This window comes from Lycorma delicatula, chromosome 7, assembly GCF_047948215.1.
Source record: "Lycorma delicatula isolate Av1 chromosome 7, ASM4794821v1, whole genome shotgun sequence".
NCBI lineage: Eukaryota > Metazoa > Arthropoda > Insecta > Hemiptera > Fulgoridae > Lycorma > Lycorma delicatula.
The window spans coordinates 75,815,756-75,841,777 of NC_134461.1; the positions used below are offsets into that span (position 1 = coordinate 75,815,756).

General features: G+C 31.5%; 1 protein-coding gene and 1 non-coding gene across 2 annotated transcripts in view; both read left to right on the top strand.

Annotated features, from left to right (window-relative positions):
• LOC142327746 (beta-1,4-glucuronyltransferase 1) overlaps nt 1-26,022 on the top strand; it is a 619,540-nt gene that overhangs the window by 187,608 nt on the left and 405,910 nt on the right. The window lies entirely within an intron of this gene.
• Nucleotides 9,082-9,154, top strand: TRNAK-UUU (transfer RNA lysine (anticodon UUU)). Its single transcript has one exon. It is a non-coding gene; the product is annotated as a tRNA-Lys (tRNA).

Here is a 26,022-nt window from a genome sequence, read left to right on the forward strand (position 1 = left end):
TTAAATTTTTCTTAATAACAGCTTTAAAGGGGTACTGGTGAATGTATAATTATCTGTGGAAGAAAGATAGAGAGTTCGTTGTTATTGAATGCCAGACGAATCGGAGTGGCAGCGTATATAAGATGTTCAGCGTATATGTGCATATATGTATTAGTATCATGAAGGGGAGTTTGAAAGGATTCGTGAAGTCTATCAATTTATTATTATTAGTATTATTATTTTTATTCCTTTTTGAATATTTCGATTCGTTTCGCATGTCAGTATTTCATATAGTGTATTAACATATATATATATATATATGTGTGTGTGTGTGTGTGTGTGTGTGTGTGTGAGTATATATATATATATATATATAAAAGCATTATAAAAAATATATATGTAATATTTATCTATTTATAGATGAATGAGATTATATTTGTGCTTCGTAATATACTATTACAGAGAATAGCTAATGAAACTTTACTTTTAAATGAATAATTAATGAATCGTGTTGTGTGATATTACACTTTTGTTATAAGTTTTACACATACACAGTATGCACACTTACAATGAATTCATTTTGTGTTGCTTCCTGTTTAATTCAAGCAATGTATTTTGTGTCCATATATTTTTGGTTTTACTTAATAATTTATTAAATGGCTTTTTTTATACCAGATAAAAAATATTTTTTTCCAGTACATTTCTACTTTCTTAGCATCATAGTTTTAAAGTTATAATGCAAAAAGGAAAGTATGGTTATCCTTCAAAAAATGGGGTATGGGTTTTTTTTAATTTCTCGACGTTTCATGACGCAAGGACCCCAAAAATAGAAAATATTGATATATTCGTACGTATGTACTTGTGCTGGTATGTTTGAATCTTAATAACTTTTGATTTATGAACCGATTTTGATGAAGTTTGTTACAGTGACTCGTGTATATAGGGCAATTTTTTGGTAAAGGTTTGGGTCAATATATTAATAGGATGAGTTAGATAAGTTTCTTTGGATTTAATTTTCTCAAAATTTTGCTAACATAAATGATATTTGCTTGTTTCTTGAAGGCCTAACCGTGGAGAAAAAAAATGATAGCTTTTTCCGATTTTTGAGATTGGAGAGAATTCAACATCTTCCCAACCTCTAAAATCGGAAAAAGCTATCTGTTTTTTCTCCATGGTTGGCCTTCAAGGACCAAGTTTTTTTTTGTTTTTTTTTTGTCTTCAATCATTTGACTGATTTGATGCAGCTCTCCAAGATTCTCTATCTAGTGCTAGTCGTTTCATTTCAGTATACCCTCTACATCCTACATCCCTAACAATTTGTTTTACATATAAGTCTGTCTCTTCTTTTAACTATATTTTTCCAAATGCTTCTTTCTTCATCTATTTGCCGCAATACCTCTTCATTTGTCACTTTATCCACCCATCTGATTTTTAACATTCTCCTACAGCATCACATTTCAAAAGCTTCTAATCTTTTCTTCTCAGATACTCCAATTGTCCAATTTTCACTTCCATATAAAGCGACACTCCAAACATATACTTTCAAAAATATTTTCCTGACATTTAAATTAATTTTTGATGTAAACAAATTATATTTCTTACTGAAGGCTCGTTTCGCTTGTGCTATTCGGCACTTTATATCGCTCCTGCTTCGTCCATCTTTAGTAATTCTACTTCCCAAATAACAAAATTCTTCTACCTCCATAATCTTTTCTCCTCCTATTTTCACATTCAGTGGTCCACCTTTGTTATTTCTATTACATTTCATTACTTTTGTTTTGTTCTTGTTTAGTTTCATGCAATAGTTCTTGCGTAGGACTTCATCTATGCCGTTCAATGTTTCTTCTAAATCCTTTTTACTCTCGGCTAGAATTACTATATCATCAGCAAATCGTAGCATCTTTATCTTTTCACCTTGTATTGTTACTCCGAATCTAAATTGTTCTTTAACATCATTAACTGCTAGTTCCATGTAAAGATTAAAAAGTAACGAAGATAGGGAACATCCTTGTCGGACTCCCTATCTTATTACGGCTTCTTTCTTATGTTCTTCAATTATTACTGTTGCTGTTTGGTTCCTGTACCTGTTAGCAATTGTTCTTCTATCTCTGTATTTGAACCCTAACTTTTTTTAAATGCTGAACATTTTATTCCAGTCTACGTTATGGAATGCCTTTTCTAGTCTATAAACGCCAAGTATGTTTGTTTGATTTTCGTTAATCTTTCTTCTACTATTAATCTGAGGCCTAAAATTGCTTCCCTTGTCCCTATACTTTTCCTGAAACCAAATTGGTCTTCTCCTAACACTTCTTCCACTCTAAGGACCAAGTAAATATTCATTTCATATAGTTTTTCTTTTTCTTCCAAACGTTCTTCATTATTTTGGACTGTTTAATTTGGTTCTTCTTTCTTCTGTCCATTCTCTTCGGTTGAGTTTTTCTTTTCGCCTGCAGGAACCTTTATACAAAAATTTTCCTTCTATATTTTTTCGATCTATACAGTCATTTTCTCTGTAATTCTGAACTTCTTTTGTAATGTTGAAGCTCTTCTTTCATCTGTTTAACATAGTCATCTTGACATTTATAGTTTCAGAATTTACTGAAATCTGTTTGTTTAGCCGTGATTGGTTCATTCGTATCATGTGACCATAGAATTTTAATCGTCGTTTTCTTATTGTAACTTCCAGGTCTTCAGTTTTATATTAAATTTCTTTATTTGATCTCAATATTTGGCTTTCTTGTGTTCTTAAAATTCTTATTTTTATCTTGAGTATATTCCTGTTATGTTTGTAGTTATTTATTTACTGCATATTTTTTAACCGAATGTTTTCCTAACCATAGGAGCAAGTGACCCAAAAAAATGACTTAGGGCAATATTAGGGGTAGGGGAGCCGATCAAGGTTTAAAAATATTGATTTAAAAATTTTTAAAACTGGTTTCTTTTCATGCATCGTTATTTTCCACTATACAAGAATAAATAACCAACCCCAGGAAAGTATAACTATGTTGTCAGCCTTTTAAAAATTTGTTATTTACATAATCCTACTGGTTGTAAAAGACCAGATCTAAGATAAAGTCCCTTCCCAAAATAGCATACCCATTCGTAATAATGTTAGGCTTACTGAGGAGAATAAGGAATGAAATGGTTTCCCGATGCCTTATTCACACTGTGCCAGTCTGTAGCACATCAGGTGAGATATTCAGCTCTACATTAGACTACTTCATTCTGCCGACCACAAGAAGTGAGTTAAAATCATTACTCTCAGAAAAAGCAATCCTGATTAGTTTCACTTATGTCTCAGATTATTTATATCCTTCATAGTCTTAAGAAAGGCTATGGGAGAATGCAAAACAATAAATTAATGTTCTCTTTTTATGTTAAATAATGTTTTGGTACACTATCATCGATCAGTAGGAAAAATTTGAAAAAAAATTATTTTAAGAATAAATGTTTTCAAATTTTCAATTATTTAATTGCTTAATGTTAGCATCTTATTAGGAAAGAAAATAGATTTGGTGTGCCCTTAAATCGAAAATACTTCTATATTGTTGATACGTACGCTTTTTTTTGGAAATTGATAATTAACTATATTGCATAAATCATTCTAGTTTTCAGACTAATGATTTTCAAGGGAAGGTTATTAAGAATAAATATTATCGCAACCATAAAATCCTGAAAAATAAAATTATATCAATATGTCATTCTTATATTTATCCTGTATAATTTTGGTCTTCCCAGTGATTAAACGCCTACCTTTTCTTATAGATAGTCGACTGATCACGTTCTTAAACTTTCCAATTAAATTTGAATGATATCAGTTATTATGTTTTTTGCCGATCTCCCTGGCGGAGTGGTAGCGTCTCGACCTTTCATCTGGAGATCTCGGGTTCGAATCCCGGTTAGGCATTATATTTTTCATACGGTATAAATCTTCATTTGGGCTAATGACCATAGCAGTTTAGCCCGTAACCTCATCTTAAAAAATGATTCCTAGGTTTATATTACCGCAATTTGTTGTAGAGTTTAACAAAAAATCTACCCACAAAATAGCAGTCTTTATATATTATCACTTCATGAACAAGAGAAACAGCTAGATAGCTGCGTATGTATCCATACCTAATGGTACCGACTTCATAACGCTACAACCGATGTCAGAGATTTCCGTATTCATTTAAATAAATCATAGATCATTAAATAGAGATAAAAATAAAATACAATCAAATGCGTACTGCTGTTCTGGCTTCCTTGATGCATAAGTAGCATCTCAGTCTTTCATCCGGAAGGTCTTGGGATCAAATTTCGGTCATGTATGGGATTTTTCGTACGCTACAAAATTTCTATTCCCACTATCAAAATACTCGAGCTTAACTATGAAAATAATAGTTCGTCTCCTTAACCATCCTAAGAGCAATATGAGTCGACATAATTCAGAATTTTTTTATTATTTTTTTTTTTTTACTTCTATTACAGTTAACATTTATTTGTATGTGTTAAACCGCATATTATTTTAAACAAATTATTATTGTAATTTATGTAAATTAAAGCCGAGTTACGCCCCATATTTCTACGAAAATTATTCAGTATGTATAGTAATTTTTTTTTTTTTTACGTTTATTTACCTCGCATTAGTTTTTTAAGGTGATTTATATACCAAACTTCTAAAGCCATCTATTTTTATAGCCTAAATGGTATTTCAAGTTCCAGGTCATTGATGCTAAAGTTTTAATGTTGTTTAGGTGAACAGTTTCTACAACTTGTAACCAAAAACAAAAAAAGATATACGACGACTATCTAAATCAGCTTATTTATTTATTATTTTATTTTTAAATAATGCTTTAAACTTGTAATTAAATTTTATTTATCATGGCGACACATTAAATTATATATATTAAAATATAATAAACAATATTTATTAAACTTTACTTACAATCGCAGGTAATCTTTTTTCTTAGTCAATTAATTTTGGCAGTTGCCATAATCATAAATATTTTATAAAGTAAAAATTTTATTAAGAATTTATTAAATAAAATATGGCAATCCTTAAATAACTTTAAAACAGTTAAGTATAGAATAAATTTATCAAGTACTCCTACATCAAAATCATCTCTTTTTCAGTATGAAATCATTCATTACTATGGCTGTACTTAAGCCACTTTCAAAACTACTTGTGAAAAATATTAAGTAGCCGCCATATTAATTGGAGTTGTAGCCCAAAATGTTCTATGTAAAAAGTTTTGTTTTTCAGTACTCTTTAAGATGTTGATAAGCCAAGCCTTTCCATTTAAAATTCCAGATTTTCCCACCTTCACGGATGCCTCCTGGAAACTTGAAAATGTGGTTAAAAATTTAGTGTAGTGTGTGAAATGTTATTTACAGGTTACCTGATTTATTAAAAATCTGTAATACATTTATTAAAATATTATTATTTATTGTCTTCGTGTTTTGACAATCTACGTATAATTATTATTATAGGAGCTAAATTTTATATATATATATATATATATATATATATATATATATATATATATATATATATATATAATATATAAATTTAAGAAATAGAAATAAAATTGACTGATGGTACTGACAAATCTAAGTGAAATTATAAATGACTTTATATTTCTTTTTTAAATGAAGGAAATAAGGTGCAGTTAAACCAATTACACATATATAAAACAAGAAAAAATATATGTATAATTTTAACTTCCTTGTACGGAGTAAAGGAACTACTGTAATCGCAAAAAATTCGGTTTTCATATTTCAACGAAAATACCCGTATTGACCATTACTGAATCCATTTTGACTAGTTTCGGTGTGATGTCTGTACGTACGTATATATCTCGCATAACTCAAAAACGATTAGCCGCAGGATATTGAAATTTTGGATTTAGGACTGTTGTAACATCTGGTTGTGCACCTCCCTTCTTGATTCCAATCGATTGAGCCAAAAGTCTCCAAAAAATACCAAAATCCAAAAAAAAGGATTTTGAACTTTTTCTGAGCTGCAATAGTAAGCCCTCATTGAGAGCATTTCTATGATATATCATAAGTGTTACTTATTTTCATTGGTTCCAGAGTTATAACCAAATAACATTTTAATTAATGAAATATTGGGATCTTTCAGGGGGAAAGGTACATCGATACCAATCGGTCTTCATTTCCTCTTTTTTTAATTTAAATATATTTATTTATTAACAATTATTAACCTCTGATTGTAAAAAAAGATTTACAATAAAGTGGACAAACTGTCCACATTATTAAAGAATTATGGGATCGTATCTCACTTTCAAATGAAATATGTTTAAATGAAGTGAGCAAAAAATGTGTATATGTAATTTAATAGGCGTACTAGGAACTCATTGGTGTACACCACATCAGATATTTTCTTTTTGGAATTGATTACATTTTTTCAAAAATTTATATTCTTGCTTGCTTTAAAAAGCTTCAAATATCCCGCATGTAATATGTAATATTATTGGTTTTAGCCGTTAGAAGTAATAAATTAGAAATATTATTTTTCTTTAATATTATTTTAATATTTTAATTGTAGTTTGTACGAAATAAATTAAACCAATTTATGAACTTTTAATTGAACTAAGTTTAATAATGAAATGATTTGTATACCAATTTCAATTTAAAATGACAATGATTTCAATCGCTGTTGAAATAAGTATATTCAATAGAGTTTGCAGTTGTAGTAAAGTTGAACAACTTGATGTTAAATTAGTAGTAATAGTAAATGTAGTATTAATACTATAATACTTTTATTTGTAAGGTGAATAAAATTAAATTTCATTTCTCAAGTTCATTGTATTACAGTTAGTTGAATGACAGCAAAATTACTTTCATGTTATTTATGTGAGGAAGTTGAACTCTCCATTGGGCCGGAACTTCATCCGGCCTTGCTTTTGCTTTATTCTTATACTTCATAGTATATATATATATATATATATATATATATATATATATATATATATATATATATATATATATATATATATGTATGTATATATTCTTTTTAACTGATCTTTCCATCCAATTAAAACTCTATGCTTCATTGAACATTGTTCTCTTTTGATCTGCTCAGTTCTCTATATATGTAGCACAGAATAACGTATCGAACTAAAAGGAATCGATAAATAGTTGGTCACTCATTGCATTATACGATACACCATTTGCCTTTTTTTTATTTACATCATTTAATTTAATACTCTTTCATGTTCTTTAAATATCTACGTATTTAATACAAATAAATAATACATATGTTTTACGAATAAGTAATAACTTAAATAAATAATCTCATATAATAATCAAAAATAATTTAAAAAAAAAACAATTTCATTTTAATTAATTCATGAGTATTTTGTTTTATTGTTTTATCTGTAATATGTTAAGCTTTTAACAATTTTAAAATAAATAAATTTCAACAGTTTTTATTTAATTAAAAACTTGTTTAAATTTGTATTTTGTTTCAAAATGTACTTAATTGTTTACAAATTATATTAACCAGAAGAGGTTACGTAGGGTTTATTCTAATTCTGAAGTTAAACTTATTTAAAAAATAATAACAATAAAAATTACTCTCGATCAACAAACTATTTAATATTAAACTATTTGCCTCAAAACATCGTTATAAGGTGTCCTGTAAGTTGTTCCTAACTACATATTAGATATTGTAATTCAATAATATAAAAGTGGATGTGGTGAAACCACATCCACTTCTTATATCTGCCACCCTTTCAATGAAATGAAAACGAGAATTTATAATTTAAGTGTCTCATCTCGGCTTAGTCAACTATTTTTCTCTCGTTTAACAATTATTCTCTCAAAGAAAATATATAACTTAAGCCTACTAGAAAACTTTATTATTTTCATATATAATTTTGTTTAGGATCTTTAGATCGTAAAAATTTTAATTTTGTTAAAAATTTACGTGTTATAAAAAAAAATTAATTTAAAAAAAATAAATTTGAAATAATTATTAAAAATTAATTATTTCCCCTGTTTAGGTAATAAATTTTTTATTATTTGTTATTTTAAAATGGATAGGAAAATTATTTTTTTGATTTATATACTCGTAAACTTGCTCCATTTTATATTAGGAGTGTGATACATATAAAGCTTCTGAGGCTTACTTCAGAGTTAAGTTGTATATTTTTGAAGCAATCATGTTTAATCTGCATTTAACCGGTGTGGTGTATGGAAAAGGGAAAATTTTATATCACATGCATTTTAGTGACTCAGAATATTATTAGCGATCAAGTCTAGTTGTTAACTCGTCATCAAAAATCAGCTGGTTTCGAAATCGAAAGTTTTAAGGTTCATAGGTAGTTAGTTACTTTTATACGGAACGGAACGCAAGAATGGCGGGAGTTTCAGTATTTCTCCCTACAAATTGCAGAGCCTGGACAATGTCCCTTGCTGCTGTATCTTTCTACTATCGGGCAGGTTTCATGGGTTATTTAGTAACACATATAAATTTTAAGTTTTATTTATGGACAGATTTGGTGACTTGCGTTCCTATCCGTATGGACCAGCGTGAAAATTATTTACTGGGTCTGACCGTGGGAGACTAAGCTTTTGAGCCTTGAACTACCGGCGTGATTCCCCTTCAGTCCGTCCACTGAAGTCCGCTAAAAAAAATTTATATATATATATATATATATATATATATATAAATATATATACGTACCGTTTGTAGCCTCTTCGTGAGACGGTGTGGGGTGTTGTATGGGTTTTTTATAGTTTTGACAAAATTTAATTGTGAAAACGGTCACTTTCGCGGCCGGAATTTTCGCGCGGTTTCCATATACGTTACGCGATATAGAGGCTCCTAAGCCTGTTTGTCATTTTTGGACTCCCGTACCGCCTCTTCACGGTGGTTCGTCTAATACGGCATGAGGCCGTTTTCTTACACCCTGTGTCGTAGGGTCCTCTCGGCAAATGTCTCGGAGATGGCCGTGTTCGGACACGGCCGCTCTCCCGAACAGTCTGCGCGCCTGCGCCACCACCACCTCGGATACGGTTTGTAGTCTCGCATCGTGGCGAAGAGTGGCGTTTCTTGAGTGGAGTTTGGTTATGGTATATACTGGGATACAACGAGCCCGGATAGCTCAGTCAGTAGAGCATTATGCTTTTAACCTAAGGGTCCAGGGTTCAAATCCCTGTTCGGGCGGTTAATTTTTTTTCCGGCTTCTGTGGCGCGAGTGGTAGCGTCTCGGCCTTTCATCCAGAGGTCCCAGGTTCGAATCCCGGTAAGGGATAGCATTTTCACACGCTATTGTCTCATCCTCTGAAGGAATACTAACGGTGGCTCCGGAGGTTAAAAATAAAAAATGTATTTATATATCTATTGAAATACACCCATTATATATTTATTTTTAGCCTGTATATTATTCTATCATTTTTTATTTTATTTATCTTTTGTTATTTATTAGTAATCTGTATTTTTTCCTTGTTTCAGGTACGTATAGCTGTAATCTATCTGATCTGGTAATTTATAATTCTGATAAAGGAAATAAGTAAGTTTTGGGAAATTTTTATATGACTATCCTTTCTCATTTCGAAAAATATGTTTATTCCTAACAAATAAAAAATTTATTTATTTACATAAAAGAAAATATATCTAATATTTAAATGCCAAAGTTTACAGCGGTTCTGTCTGTTTGCAATAGTATCAAGCAAGAATCAAATGACAAATTGCTTTCATATTTGCAGAATACAATGGTGTTTGTTATCCCATGGAAGATTTCAAGCCATAGTTTGAGGTTTTAGCCCCTTTACGGGTGAAGTTGTGAATTTCTTCACTTGTACGACGACCTAATACCTTATTCGATTTCATTTTTCGACGTGAAAATAATAAACTATGCGTTTTATAATATATCCGATTTCCAGCTTTCTATCTTTATCTCTTACTGAGATGTACGGTGTTCTAAGGTAATGGAAACAGGAACCAAAAGGAATATGCTGGTCTAGAGCAGAAGCTTTTATGTCAGGAACGAGGGAAACCTTGGAGAAAAGAGAGCTTTTCAGGCTTTAACTGTTCTTTATCAATATTTTTCTCACAACCGTGAGAATAACGAACACAGCGGGTGACCCTGACCGGGTAGTGTGTGTATATACATGTATGGTACGGTGTATTAATATTAATGACAATCTGAGTTATTTATTAATTATCGATTAAACTAGTTTAAAAAAATAATAAATAGAATTGGCAAGGAAAAAATGTATAAAATTTCTCTTAGAATCTGGAATATCTTATTTTAGATTAGATTAAAGAAAAATAATAAAAATGCTAGAGTCCTTGTAAAGGCAGTTGCTCTTTTATATGGATTTGAATGCTAAACTGTGGTGTTCTTCGTTAGTTGGATTTCAACCAACCACACGTCTCAGGGGTAGTCAACTTGAGTCTCTTCTAGACTACATTTTTATCGGTACATTTTCACTTACATTGTACTACATCTACAGCTACGTCAGGCCTGGCAAGCCGGTAGCAGTAATTATTTTTTTTGTAGTTTCTTTCCCTACCCTCTGGGCTGGATTCACCGTGAAGTATAGCACAGTCTAGGGGATTGTTCATTAACCCACCGGGTTGGTCTAGTGGTTAACGCGTCTTCCCAAATCAGCTGATTTGGAAGTCGAGAGTTACAGCGTTCAAGTCCTAGTAAAGCCAGTTATTTTTACACGGATTTGAATACTAGATCGTGGATACCGGTGTTCTTTGGTGGTTGGGTTTCAATTAACCAACCACACATCTCAGGAACGGTCGAACTGAGAATGTACAAGACTACACTTCATTTACACTCATACATATCATCCTCATTCATCCTCTGAAGAATTATCTAAACGGTAGTTACCGGGGGCTAAACAGGAAAAAGAAAGAAAGGGAAGGGGATTGTTCATTGTAATAGATCGTTTCAGTGCCTGCCTCTAACTTCTAGGCCAAGGTATCCAGGCCCGACTATGTCGTTCCTGAACCCGCCGTAGGGACTGGTACTCGGTCTTGACGCCAATGCCTCCAATGTGAGTATCCCACAAAGGGGCCCCACACCGGGTCTAAGTCCTTTTTAACAGCTGCCTGCCTCTAACCGAGTCCCCGAGGGAGCCCCGGCCGGGCTCGGTTTTAACAGTTCGAGGGCAATGGAGTCCTTATGTCTCATCGTCGTCATCCATCCTGGCAAGCCCGGACGAACGACGACTCTACAGGAGACTTTCTATCACCCCCTCGCTACCTCGTCATCACTGCCTTTTTGCTGTAGTATCGTTGTTATATATCCTGACACATCCCTGAATTTGTCGACTCCAGGTAGCATGTTCGGTACAATCGTGTGTACTGCTACCGTCTTTGGTAGCAGTAATTGCATTTGCCTATGTACACACACACACCCAGACCCGGCACTAGCTGAAAAATTGGTAACAAAAAAAAAACAAAATTAGTTAAAAAGAACTATTATAATTTTCTATATTATTAAAATTTGTATTCTTTTTTTTTTATACCTCCATAAAACTGATTAATGTGCTTTAGTTTTCGTCAATTGTATACCGCTGATACTTATCTTAAGATACAATTATATGAAAAATATCCATTTTGTAGAGAGTAAAATGTATTGATCACTTTAAGTAATTAAAAAAATATATACTTTTGGTAGATAATATCTTATCATAATTAAACCTGCAGATAGAAGCTGCGAGAAAACTGAAACCATATACATCTATTGGAAAACAAGTATCTTTAGATAAATACAAAGGTATCTTTGTTTTACGTGGGATTTAGAAGCCCAATTTTATCGGATTGACATTTCAGCTGTAATAATGACTTATTATTACATAATAAGTGTATTGAACTGAAAAAATAGTCTTTAAGTAGGTACACAGGCTAAGTAGGTAATTTTTTACTCTTTAAATCCTGGAATACTTAACACGGACCAGTCCGTCTAATTGATCAACAAACCAGAAATAAATAAAAAGGAATCACGATAAGGGAAATTAGTGGAAGTTAAGAAAAGACAAATTAAACATTGTATTTAATCACGAGATTAACAACTCCATCCAAAAGATAGTTCAAGACCTTCTTCAGGCAGCAGATTTTTATAACCCGTACAAAATTCCTCAGGAGATGTAAATAACTTTTATTCCAAACGGAATCAGCTATATTTTACTGATCAAACATTTAAAGCTTAGTAACTATAATAAATGCTTTCTAAAGAAATAACTTCCTAAAATCCTGGAATTGGATGAAATGCAAGTGGATGATTTAAACAAGCTCTTAACTTAAGTAGTAAAAAAAAAATTCTATATTTGTTTGTTATATACAGAATAATATAGTAGTTTACTTTTAGGATCTAGCGGTTTATAAAATCTCTTGTGTATGTTCTACAATTTTTATTCCAGTAAATATGATATAGGAATAAGCTGGTGTTTGGGATAATCGAAAATTCATTTAATTTGTTATAATATAGTATATAATCTAGTATTTGCCTTAATAGAATTTTTACATTAAATCTGTAATAATTATCTGATATCTATAAGGAAACCAAAAAAATTCTTTCTCAAAGTGATAATAGAGAAATTGAAATAAAGACGCCGATTGATTAATTTCCAACCGCTTTTTGTCGAATTTACTGTTTTTGAAACGTTAATTTCGATATGTGTAAATTATTTTATAAATTAATCCTTAAGTTTGTGATAAAGGAAAACTTTGTCAAAATATGAAAAACCGACTTTAGTAAATTAATCTTTATTAGTTAGTGTAATCGTGATTTAAAATGTTAAAGTGCTTTTTTGAAGTAAATTGTTTGTATGGTGTTGAATTTTGTTGTTAAACATGAACCGAAGGTTTGAGATTTACTTTTTTAAATTATTAAACAAAAAAAATACCATTTGAATTAGAAAATATTTACAACATTTTTTTTCCATTAGACTATTCTGTTAGTATTGTTGTAAAGTAATTGCTTAAGAAACTGTTTATTTTTTATGACCTGGTAAGGCAAAATGCGTTTGAATATGTCAATAATTCAATTGTCCTGTACCATGCTAAACTGTTCAGCTGCATAAGATTTCGAAGGTCACATTGGTAGAGTTGCTTATGTGACCGATTCCCAGACTATAATACATTTAGTGCTGTATAATATTTCACCTTATTTTATGTACTGACATTGACTTAACGTGGGTAGGTCTATTCTAGAGACACTTAATCTTCAGCTGTACTTTTCAAACGCTCATTTCTAGTTCAACGCTTTCGATGTTTTCATAGTATTCATTTTATTTGTGGTTGTAAACTTAGATATTTTTCTGTAAGTATTCTTTTTTCCTTATAATTTTTTGTTTTATCAGATAATAACAATTTATGTAATCGTTATCGTTATTTATGTAATCGGATAAAGTCGTTACTCGATGAAAATCCATCATTAAAAAAAGAAAATAAAACAAAATACGTTATTTGATTTTTACAATACTTAATTAAATAATCACAACAATGTTCTGGTACTTCCTCAGGTGTAACGAATAGAATCTACTCTGTTCGTACCGAAACAGCAGTTACGATTTTTTAAATTAATATTACGAAAATCAAATATCATAACCTCCAGCATATGGATCAGCTTATCGTAGAGCAGGACGACGCCGTCGGTCAGCCGCCCACGTCACCGATTTTGAATGGCGCGCCGAAACTTACGAAGAATTTCTCAATAGACTTCTGCATTTATACTCGTTCCACGAGACATGAAATCAGTCAGTAGTATGCCAAACCGATCCCATAAGACTGTGGCCATCAGTTGGCGTCCAAATAACTTTTGTCGGTCTGGTTGGTGATCGAGGATGACGTCATTCACTTGACTGCCGTTTTCTCTCTGGCGTTCAATACAAAATCCACGTTTCATCGCCGGTAACAATCAAATTACGGAACTCATCTCCTTTTTCTGTGTACCGCATCAAAAATTCCAAAGCAGATTCAATTCGGATTTTTTTGTGACGTTCCGTTAAAACGTGGAGCTCCCGACATGCACAACCCTTTCTGATGCCTAAATGGTCGTGAACAATGCAACCGATAACAGCTCTTGAAATATCAGGAAAAAGAAGGGTCAGGTCGGAAATCGTTGAGCGACGATCTTTTCTGATTTCATCATCGACGCGTTTCAACAAGTCTTCTGTGATTATCGAGGGCCTCGCCGAACGTTCTTCATAGTGCACATTAATTCTGTTATTTCTAAACCATTCACACCATTTTCGGACGTTTCTTTCATTCATTACATTATCATCGTACACAGTAACCAGCTGCCTATGAATTTCAGCCAGCTTAACGTTTTGATAGTTTAAAAAACGTATAACCATGTATTTCATAGTCGGCGGCAACATCGATTTTCTAATCATTTCATAACGTAGTAACTCACATGTAATCAATGATACTACAATGCGACACTTAACAGACAATAATGCAGTATGTAGATTTCTAGCGTGCCATAAAGGACACAGGTTTTCCAAACTTAAGGAGAAAAATTTCCCAGCGGTCTTTTCTTATGAGATATCCCTCGTATATTCAGTAAACCTTTTTAGCATACCAAGATGAGTTATATGATCATTCCAAGGAATGATCGTATCTCCACCTTCGTAAAATAAAAGAAAAAACTGGAATTTAATTAAATATTACAAATTGTATCTCACTTTTAAAGATCAGATAGTAATTCATATTAATATTAGTTCAAACCATTTCTATTTTATTAATTTTCGATCTAGTAATCTCATTTTTGAGTTTACAGCATTCCCAGATAATCTGTCCAGGCGGTTTTTAAAATCCTCCTAAGTAACAAAATCGTTCGTTGGATTTCATGTTTTCCATTTCATTTTTTAATCTAATAATAATATACGTTATCTCATTTTTGCATTACCAGGTTTCTTAAATAGATTTTCATTATTCCAAAGTACATAAAAATAGATTTTTTAATTTCTCCTCTAGATATTTAGCGCTGTAGCAGAGCTGTAGCTTTAGAAGGGAAGGTATTGTAATCGGTCCAATTTGAGGATATGCGGTTTTCACCGGATCTTGACGTTTTGACACCTAAGGAACTCAAAAAGTCCAAAAAATCTGATGGTAATTTTCCGGATGTTAATGTTTGTGTGTACGTTTGTTCGGTGTTGGCCTCTAAATCACGTTATATCTCCAGAACTATAGGGACTATTTTGATCAAACTTGGTCAGATTACTTATGTATATGGGGCATTGATGCCATTAAATTTTCAACTTAAAAGGTCAAGGGGGTGACGTTGTAGAGCAAGATCACCCCTCAGTATCTCGAGATTTCGCCTTGTTAAAGTCATATTTTTCCGACACATTTATTAAAAATTAAAAAATAACAATATTTGCATAAACAATTTTCTAAAAAATCGCACTTCCACCCCAAAAAATGCTCTTGTAGTCGGTCGTCTGCTATGTTCTGATGTCACAGATGAGCGATAGAATTAAATAAATGAATAATATTTAAACTGTAAAAAAGTAAACTCGGTCTGACTGGGTCTCGAATCCCTTAGTTAATGTTCTTTGTGTGTGTGTTTGGTGTTGTTGGCCTCGAAATCACCTTATATCTCCAGAACTACTTCACCGATTTTGACCAAACTTGGGCAGATTACTTCAATGGGCAGATTACTTCGATGCCATAAAATTTTCAACTAAAAAGATCCAAGGTGTGAGGCTATACAGCAAGGTCAACCTCAGTATCTCGAAATTTCGCCTAATTAAGGTCATATTTATGTTAGGCACATTGGTTAACAATCAAAAATGCTTAAAAATTACATATTCACAACCCCATCCCAAACAATGTTGTAGCCGTCTGTTATGTTGTGACGACACAGGTTGGCGGTAGAATTAAATAAATGAATAATTTTTGAAGTGTAAAAAACTAACTCTGGCTGGCTGGGTTTCGAATTCGATCGCCCGGTCGACTTGGTACCTGGTGCGTTGAGCCTCGCGGCTACACCAGCTGTACACCAGCTGCGTACAAGCGAAATTTGTTCTATTTACGTTGTTGTGAAATTGCTTTATTTAAATTATTTCCGACCGTCGCTGCTAGTAATGCCACACCCGCACAAATTAAATACGATATGCACGCGTATTTTATTTAGAATCATTGAATTAAATATACGAAAAAATATTTTATTTAAATAAAATGAGAAATATTTTATATTGTTTGTGTGTATGTATGTGTAAGCTATGTATCAGAAACAAAAAAAGGCCTAAAACTGCGTTGTCAGCTTTTTTGTTACGCTTATCTCTTTTTATAAATTACATAATTTTTTTTTGTAATAAATTTATTGAAATAATTTTATTTTTTTTTAATGATAATATTAAAAAATAAATAAAAAGAACAATTAAAACAGCAATATTAAAATTTAATAAGTTTTTTATTTTGTAATGCTTAATTAAAAAGCAATTTAATTTCCCATAGTTTCTCCGTCTTTCTTTTTAGCTAATTGTCTTGACATCCTTGTAAATTTCCTCTTGTCAATTTTCAGTAATAAAAATACAAGGCTGTATTTAGTACAATCCAGGATGTATTCAAATGGTCGTAGGCATAATTTATACTGCATTCTTTGACTAAATTATTTTAAGAGGTTTTTTTTATTAGTACATCGAATTATATTGTCAACTAATCTTTTATCTTATCTTTCTTTTTTTTCATCATCTTTTCTATATTTCTTTCTGTCTGAATCAGCAATAAAAATATTTAAAATTTTATCTCATTCTATAATCATCGGTAATGATTCATGTCTTTTCTCAGAATAACGCCTCCTTTTCCCGTTTCTTATCCTTTTTAAAAATATTTTGACCTAGAAGCATTACTTCTAATCTAATATAATAAACTAATTTATTTAATATATTAAGTTGCTAACAGATTAGCCTCTTCCGTCTTTTATTTATTTGAATTTTATAACTTATAATTTTGTCTTCCGCTGTTTTGTAAACAGATAAATTAGAGGCAAATTATACCGTTATGTCGATTGTTATAAACAAACTGCAGTGAATTTAGTTATTTTTATCTCTTGTTTTGATGGTTTATTTTTGCGTACTTTAAGTACGTACTTATAATCTGTTTAATTCATATACATATATAAAACATATCTGTAGATAATAGATGTACACAGGAAATTTATTCATTTTAATAGTTTATCAAAGTTGCTGTTAATTTCAATTATGTCTACCTTTATCATTTTGACACCGCTCGTATCTTAATATGTTAATAAAATCTATTTCTACCACACATTGATTTTTTTTATAATAGCAGTGACTTTATTGTGTTTGTAATTTCCCACTTTTCTTTTAAAAACCTGTTTAATTGATAATATTTTTTCATAGTAAAAATCATTAATTTTTTTAAGTTTTTTATTTACTTCTAATACAATTCATAGGTTACAAATGTTTATTTTTTATTTATTTATAGGCTGGAATATATCGGCTTGTCTTTTATGTGTAATATAGAGTTAAGGAAACAAATACACAATTTTTTTCAAGTAATTTATAAAGAAAATATAAAAATTATATATAAATACGAACGTTTGTTTGTTTGCAACAGAATCACGCGAGAACCAACCGACCAATTGCTTTAAAGTTTTCAGGATAAATTTGTGTTATCCCGGGAAAAGTGTTAAGCCATAAATCGAGGCCTTAGCCCTCGATGAAATTGATTTTTGGGAGTGAAATTGTGAATTAAAGATATTAATTAAAGAAACAAAAATTAATCATTTTATTTCATTATATTTCTGTCACCATAGCAACAGAAGTATAATGAAGTAAAATCACTAATTTCTTTTTTCTTTAATGCAGTGGTTCCCAAAATTTTCGGATTCTCGGCCCCTTTTTCCAAATAAAATCTTTCAATGGCGCCTACCCTTAGTAAAAGTTTGACTACTCGTAAGTAAGAGATAAAAATAAATAAAACTCGTGTATCTTCATTATTTAACTTTTTTTTTACTTTACTAACATTAAATTAATAATTATAAATGTCTTGGTTCAATTAATTATGAAGCTTTTACAATATTTCACTACGCCCCTGTGAAGAGGCCGCGGCTCCACAGGGCGCTGCGGTGCACAGTTTGGGAATCACTGCTTTAATGAATATCTGTAAAATATTTAATGTTCCATATAAATATAAATTGTCATTATAGTAATTTGTAATTTTTGTAACATATAAATTGTCATTATAGTAATTTGTAATTTTTGTAACAATATCATAGATTTTATTATAGTTAGATATAATTTTAATAGTTATTTTTAAATGACATAACAGTAAATGATATAAGTTAACTTATAAAGATATTTTTTTTCTAGAATATTAATTTGTTGACAATAAAGACAAATCTAATATATCTTTAGACTACAAGTTTTTTGCTTTACAAAAGTTGTCTCGGAAATTACTAAAAGTTTACATCTTCTAGAATTTATTTTAATTATTTTGTTAGATCAAGAATCTTACAAAATTTTCCTCTTGGATTTGGGTCACAAGAAATTCTATATAATTTCACTTTAACCATGAAGCTGACATCAGGGCGAAATATTTTGCTAGCAGTAACTCGATAACTATTCTATAACTATCCTTAGATAATTTTTTTCTTATTTCTAACTCTAAAATTAATTCCTGATATGGTATCCTCTCCTTTAGAAAAAAAGTTGAATAGTTTTCTTGATAGGTTCTTAAACGTCTTTATTTACATTTTTATTTCAATAACCGTTATTCCATTAACTCATTCTTTGTATTCATTTCTAATAATAATTCAATAATTTTTCTTTTATTCTTTATAACTGTTCCTTCATGGCAGATTATGTTCATTATAATATAGAAACAGTTCATCTCTCATCTCAAACCGCTAACTCGTGTACAAGCACCGTTTATTAGACCGCAATGTGTATGAAAATCAATGATTGATTACCAGCTCAAACAGTAATTGTCTTTTAGTGGTTTGAAGTAGCTCGGATTTTCCATCATCGATGAATTCAACATTGATAGATTATTGATTGATATTTAAATCGGTTACAAGTTCTATTCAAATACAAATAATTTTAATAGAGATATGTACGTAATTCTATAGTTCTATTTGAAGCGGTCTGTTTTTTAATTGGATAAATAATATTTTATCTGCATCGTATAAATGAAGATATATTAGATCTAGAAATAATTTAGTGACATGAAATTTATAAACTGTTTATCACAACTTACTGAATTGAATTAATCATTTAATCCTTGTAAAATTGATGTTTTGAACTTATTTTGACATAATATAGGTTTTATCTGTAGTACTCTAAAACAAATATCATTAAGTAAACTGTCGTATTACAGTTGTTCCAACGTATATAAGAATTCTTTACAAACATTTTAAAAAAAGAAAAAGAACAATGTTTTACTTAGGATCTCTGTGTTTGTGGAACAGTTTTCTAAAATTCAAACTTGTTTTTTAGCTTTACAGTATTTTTAGATGAAAACGTTTTTACTTACATTTGTTTTATATATTAAAAAATCAAACTGAATTCTGTTAAAATCATTTCTTTATTATATTAATATTAATCTGGTCTAGTTGATTTATTCTCTTCGAACATTTACTCATGATAATTCATGAATATGATAATTCAGCTCAAATATACTTTTTAATTTACCATAATATAATAACATCGATAAACCTACGATAAAAATTGTTTCTATGATAAAAAATGAATATTCTCTTCATTCTGAGTAAGTTTAAATGAAACGATATGATTTATACCATCGACCAAAAAGTTTTCTTTTTTATAATTCTTTTTTTTTTATGTACATTAGGGTGGAAGTGACAAATTATGGGTGGATAAAGTGACAAATGAAAAGGTGTTGCGGTAAATCGATGAAGATAGAAGTATGTGGAAAAATATAGTTAAAAGAAGACAGACTTATAGGCCACATATTAAGGCATCCTGGAATAGCCGCTTTAATATTAGAGGGACAGGTAAAAGGAAAAAATTCTGTAGGCAGGCAGCGTTTGGAATATGTAAAACAAATTGTTGGGGATGTAGGATATAGGGGTATACCGAAATGAAACGACTAGCACTAGATAGGAAATCGTGGAGAGCTTTATCAAGCCAGTCAAAAGATTGAAGACAAAAAAAAAGGTGTAAGTAAGTTTTTCATTTTTTTATCACGGATATTTAGGAGAATATATATTAATTTATTTAAAAAATAACAAAAAACAAACAGAGGTTGGATAAAAATGAAAAATAATTTGGCAGTAAATCGATTGGATATAGCGATGACATCAGGCGACTGAAACGTTTCGATGTGTTGGACCTAGGAGATGTAACCGGAAAAGTAACCTGGTGAAGGAGTCTACCTAGAAATGGGAACACAGGATGACCCTGTCAGTGTATAGTGAACGTCACTTTGATAATTAACGAACTATAGCTATTTCTATTTATCGAAAAATATTAGTTTTATCTATAGTGTTGTTATCGTATATTAGTATTGATGACATTGACCCACCGGGTTGGTCTAGTGGTGAACTCGTCTTCCCAAATCAGCTGATTTGGAAGCCGAGAGTTCCAGCGTTCAGGTCCTAGTAAAGCCAGTTGTTTTTACACGGATTTGAATACTAGATCATGGATACCGGTGTTCTTTGGTGGTTGGGTTTCAATTAACCACACATCTCAGGAATAGTCGAACTGAGAATGTACAAGACTACACTTCATTTACACTCATACAATATCATCCTCATTCATCCTCTGAAGTATTATCTAAACGATAGTTACCGGAGGCTAAACAGGAAAGAGGAAGAAAAAGAGAGAATATTGATGACATTGTTTTATAATTTTTTTCTTCCTGTGATTTGTGATTTATTTGTTTTGTTGATATATTAAATATTTAACTTTACTTGGACCACCTGTTTAACTGCATTTCTTGTACGTGAATTTGAAATGTTGAACCTTTGTTTGCTTTAACGAGGGGTTTCGCCGGGTATCTTGTAAATGCTAACAGACAGACAAAAAAAATTTAAGAAATGTTTTGTTAAACAAAAATTATGTTATTTTAATTAATGATGAATTTTTACTACAGGTCTTACAACAGATCAATCTGTAACATTTTTTTACAATTTTTTTTTTAACTGTAATGAAAAAAAATTTTTTTAACTATTATTAGTCTGGATGGAATTTTTAATTCTTCCTAAGGATACAGTAACTGACTCACCTCTGATTTTGAAAAAGAAATTTAGAATATACTTTATTTAGGATCTACGAGTATTTTATTTGTTACAATTGAAAATGTTTTGTCGAAAACGCCTTCCACCCGAATAACATCCTTCATAACTTACAAAGTACCCTCACCAAAAATGCTGTAATTCAGCACTGTACAAGTGTAATAATATAAATTATTTTTGGATAAATATTTGCTGAAAATTTTTTTTTAAATTGTTGCATATTCGGTTTAACAAAACAAAACTAACAACGTTTTTAAAATTAATTACATCTAAATAAAACAGAAAATTACTTTAAAAGAATGACCTATAATTAAGTAACCGTTGCTCCAAAAACCCGGAATACGATTAATAAGAAAACGGTTATTATGAAATTTTTTTTGGGTGGGAGTACAATTAAATAGTTACAATCTCTTTTCTTGGAAATAATTAATAATGAGTTTGAATATCTATAATTGAATGGGAGAGAAAACCCACCAGAAATTAATATCTTTATATTTTGGTTTACTCTGACTGATATTCTGTAACAGATGCGGAAGGATAATAATAAAGTGAATTTTTTGTAGTGTCTGACCGGTATTCAAACCCAGAACCTCCGAATGAAAGACAGTAACGTGACCACTCAGCCTCGAAGATCGGTTATTAGGAAATAAACGAATATCTTGTACACTTTTTTAGGCGTTTAACAAAAATTCAAGGTCGAATTAGGTTATATAAAAGAAGTCAAGAAGGATAGTTCATATTTTTTTAAAAATCTTTTTACAGTTATTAATATTTAAGAAATCTCATTAATGAAATCAAAAATATCGGTATTGAGGAATAGAATAAAATCATTTTCAGTTTTTTACTTTTAATATGATGTGTCATTATTTTTCAAACTCATCGATACAAAAATTATTTATATCGTTACTCGAATTATCAAATTTATGGATATTTATAAATCCCTTTCTAATTACAATATATTTTTTCAAGATTATATCTTATGCGTATTTTAAAAATAATGAAATATATTTTTACTTTCCCGTCTAGATGTAGCAGAGCTATAAGCCTCCTGCATACGGGGACAGTAATGGCCGCTATTAATTATCTCTCTACTGTCCTCGTATCTAGGGATACTTTCGCTTCAACGTCCAGTTGGCTACTGGCGGCCACCAAACTCAAGCAGGTTTGAGTCTAGTAGACGCCAGAGGGCCAGTAACAGGATCATGTGACCTAGTGGTAGCCATTATTGGACGTGTCTCAAAAGGTATTGGCCGCCAGTAGAGCGCTAGACTCTGTTGAGGGAGGAACTACTTTTGTAATTTACTTTACTTATTCGTATTTTGTGATATACTAATTATTTTCGTATTTACTTTACTTTCGTTACGAAATGTGCTCAAATTCTGAAGAAGCGAAGATAAAACCAACTGCTAGTGAAAAATGGAGTGCGGACAATATCGGTACATTTTTAGGAACTTACATAAACTATGAACTACTATGGAACGTTCGTAATTCTGATTATACCAACAAGGCGAAGAGGAAGAGTTGAATGATAAAGTTAAAGGCTGAATAAATAGGACTAGGAGTCGCAGTTACCGACTTGAGTTTTTTAGGAGTTCGTATAAAGGCCACATACAGAGGTGAATTCCTGAAAGTGAGTGAAGCAAAAACAAGCGGAGCGGGCACTGACGACGTCTATCTACCGCAACTACCATGGTTCACTGCAGTCGACAGTTTCCTGAGAGATACAGTCATCACGAGGAAGTCAACATGGAATTTGATAAGTTTGGTTTTTAATCCTTGAGTATGTTAGATCAAAACTGTGTGCCAAGGTATTCAATTACCTGTCTAGACGTAAGGTCATATAATTTCTTTTAGTTGTCAAAATAGAAACAGAATCGATAAATATATTTGTAAACATTAGGAGAAAAAGGATAACTATTTTAAAAGAAAATACTCACCTGAATATCTGATTTAATAAGATGCTAGACTATATCAAAAGTCTACGAACCCATTGTGTTTTAAAACATTTTGCAATATTGTTAGTGTTATCAACTATTAACATTTTAAACTAATTTTGTTATTCACTGAAAAATAACATTAGCAAGATTTTAAAAACATTTTATTTTTACAGTGTTCGTCAATAACAATGTAGGGTCTAAGTACATTTGCTGTTCCACTGATTACATGCCTTCATCTGCCAAGATACTCGTCCTTCTCCGCTGAAGTACTCAGCCAGTTTCTTCCTTGTTTCCGAAGTTTTTTCGAATTTTTATTTATCGAGCGCGATAATGACGTTAGTTCTGTCCCAGTGGAACGCCACTGGCCGGGGTGAAAAACTGTTATGTTAGTGTCCTTATGGTCAACCTATCCTTTTTCAAAGTACGTTGCTGGTTACGTTGTTCGCAACCAGTTGTGTGGAGTACATGCGCATTGTACAATCAGATCTACAGTTTCTAAATCAACTTCGATTTCTTTTCCAAAGATTCTAAATCTTGTTGCCATTATATAAACGCGTTTTCCACCCCTCTGGGTGCACACGATAAACGATAGTTGAAAAATACGTTAGAATAATGTCAAATTTCTTTTCGAAAAGGGCTTCATTAAGTTCGGTGACAAAGGGAACTCGTCATCACTCAAAATAAAGTAGCCATTATGAAAATTTAGTTTACTATTGTCTAAAGCTGATTTAAGCGATGACAATCGGAATACACTTGGGTCATTGTCTCTTCCATTGGTTCCCACATCTATGTATAGAAATTTACAATCAGCATTTACCAGTGCCAAAAGTATAACGCTGTAACCTTCTTTGTAGTTGTAAAACTCAGAGCAATTTCCAGGTGGACGTTTTATGATTACACGCTTTCCATCAATAGCACCACAACATACAGGAAAATTCCATTTTGTTTCAAACCTTTTTTGTATTCCCACCCATTCCTCCGATGTTTGCGATACCTAAAAAAGAATTATTAGTTACAAACTAAAATTTGCAAGTGCGTACAAACACATTTACACAAACATAGAGAGTTGTGAGTTCGGTAAATTATTGATTGTCTTTTAATTTCAGTTTACACCAACTACCGGTTATAAATATGATGGGATGATGAAGAAACTGGCGAATCTGAAAAATCAAACTGTTGAAAGTGAACAGAATATCGACAAATGGATTGAAGAGGACGGAGATCACAGCCTCCAGTTGTGTTCAAACACCTAATAAAAAAAACGGCCTGTAAGCAAGTCATCTAAAGTTGAGGGTGCGATTGAAAAATTACAAAAAATAACTGAGAGTTGCCCATCAATTTCAAACAAATTTAGCCCGACGAGGTTGACGTATTTGGAAAATATGTTGCAGCTCAGTTGAGGGACCTTCCTATAAGGAATCGACTTACTTGCCAGGACAAAATTCAATCTATGTTAACAAAAGAGAGATTAGAATTGTTGGTATTCCTACGACCTTCACCTTCTCAGATGTTATCTGGAACTTCGTCCTACTCTGGTGATTCTGATGATGACGCTAGTATTCAAAACGAATTTATAGCTGAAGGAAATTTTTTTACAAAAATTTACATTTATTTGACATTGCCTGACCAACAAATTTTGTTTTGTGTACATTACAAATCATTATAATTAACATAACATTTAGTAATAAATTGTACTAAAGAAAATTGATATATTTTGTTTAATCGATTATGATTAGCTTAGTTGTTGGGAGTGACAATCCCTAAAAAGCATATGCACATTTCTACCCCTATTTGCTTTGAACTCATAGTATTACTAAGAATTTGCTACTCTTTTAACAATTGTTTATTAAATAATACAAAAACCTGCTTAGTGATTTTACTACTACCCTATACTATAAATTAACAAGTTAGCAAGCTAACTTGTGAGATCACAATAACTTGTGAGATCACAATAACTTGTGATAACTCACATTAACTTGTGAGATCTTACCTTCATACTTTCTTGTAATGCTTAGTTATTGCTGTAACTACTTCTGACATAAATCTAGAAATGGTGTTGGCTGGTGTTCAAAACATGATTGCTAAAGCTTGGTAACTGTCACCACTAGCTAAAAATTGTAAGGCAACATCTAGTTTTGGACGGGCAAGAACTGTGTTTCTCATTAGCCTATCTGTTTTTGATATTTTATGCCCAATTAAATTAAACAGTTTGTTAAATTGCTCCACACTCATTCTCATAATTCTCTTGTATTCCAGAGGATCCTCCTCGGCAAGTTCGCGAGTACTGTTGACAACCCAGTCTTTAACCCAGCACGCCTTATTTATGGTTAATATTTCTTGAAGCTCTTCACTTAAACAATGTACATTTCGCTTCACTTACAGCCTTATCAACACCTTCCTCGTTCTCTTCATCAAACTTTTCCATGTTCTCACACATCCTCTGATAATATTGCACTCACCATGCTCACACAAACTGGCTACTGACTGCCACTAAAACGTTTAAATGGAAACCATTACTGTCCCCATTGTAAGCGTACTGTCCGGCCATTTCACTGGCTGTCACTTCTAGGCGCCATTACTGTCCCCGTGTGCAGGGAACTACAACTGTAGAAGGGAAAGTATTGTAATCGATCCAGTTTGGGTATATGCAGTTTTCACCCGATCTTTACGTTTTGACACCTAAGAAACCCAAACAACCGGATGGAAATTTTCCGGATGTACGTGTGTGTGTTCGGTGTTGGCCTTTAAATCACCTTATATCATCAGAACAACTGGACCGATTTTGATAAAACTTGGTCAGATTACTTCCTTAATCTGCGGTATTGATGCTATTAAATTTTCAACGTAAAAGGTCAACGGGGTGAGGCCTGTACAGCAAGGTCACCCTCAGTATCTCGAGATTTTGC